Below are 1113 nucleotides of genomic sequence, written 5' to 3' on the forward strand. Positions count from 1 at the left end.
TTATTTTATATATATAAAACAAATGCGACATTCAGAAATTACAGAAATAAGAATGTAAGATTTAAATGTTAATTGTCCGAAAATATTATAATTAATTTTTATTTTGTTTTTAAGTTTGGAGTGAAATATCAGCTGAATATGCTTTTGTGAGATCCACCCTTTATTTTCAATGTGTTTTCTGTGAGATTTAATTTAAAGAAACATCCCAAAGACGCACGCTAGTCATAAGCTAATGGTGATCAGACGTTCAGATCAGGATGAGCTTCAGGTCTGTTCAGGAAGTGTTTCCACAACAGTTTTATCTGCTGTGTGTTTGTTGTGTAAAGCAGACTCACACCATACGTCACAACTGTATTAATCACCCGATTCTGAGTTCACACACATTGTTAACGAGTGAAAATAGTGGGGGGAAAATTCATAATACATTCAGAAAATATACTATTGTCATGTATGAAAGATTATAGATAGGAAGCTTAGAACAATTTTACAAAAAGTGAGTTTAATTTTCATACACCCTTCAAAGTTCTCACAGGAGTGAGTGTTGGGAGCGTGAGCTGTGGGTGTGTATATTATGTGTGTATATATGGATATTGATGTTTTTAAGCGTCTCTCTGTCATTGGCTGTGACGTTTGATTGACAGCCGGGAGGTGATGGTTTGTAATCCTGTCGGTTTTAACTGTTTGTCAATGTAACAAACATCCTGTGAACAAGAACATTTCTGTTGACTTCCTCTCTCTGCAAAGTGATTGGCCGGTTTGGACCTCCTGTGACCACGCCCACTTGTTTAATGTCACAGCGCTGGTTGTATTGATTGATATCTGCTGGGCATAAAGTGGGTGGGGTTTATGCTCAGAATCCGTTGATTCTGGATGATTTTGGGTGACTTTAGTTGAAATTGCTCTTGTTTGTCTTTTTCCTTTTTACATATGGCTGGTTAATTATGTTTGTAACAAGTCTTTTTGCCATAAAAAGTCTTTTGGTAGCTAAATTGCATATAATTATTGTGCATATGGGGCAGAAACTAAAGTGGGTGTGGCCTGTTCTCTGGCACTTGAGAAATAAACATTTAATACAATCGGTGGGATGTTTTTATTTGTATGAAATTATATATA

Source organism: Sinocyclocheilus anshuiensis, unplaced genomic scaffold (assembly GCF_001515605.1).
Source record: "Sinocyclocheilus anshuiensis isolate Anshui unplaced genomic scaffold, SAMN03320099.WGS_v1.1 scaffold1497, whole genome shotgun sequence".
In the NCBI taxonomy this organism is placed as follows: Eukaryota; Metazoa; Chordata; class Actinopteri; order Cypriniformes; family Cyprinidae; genus Sinocyclocheilus; species Sinocyclocheilus anshuiensis.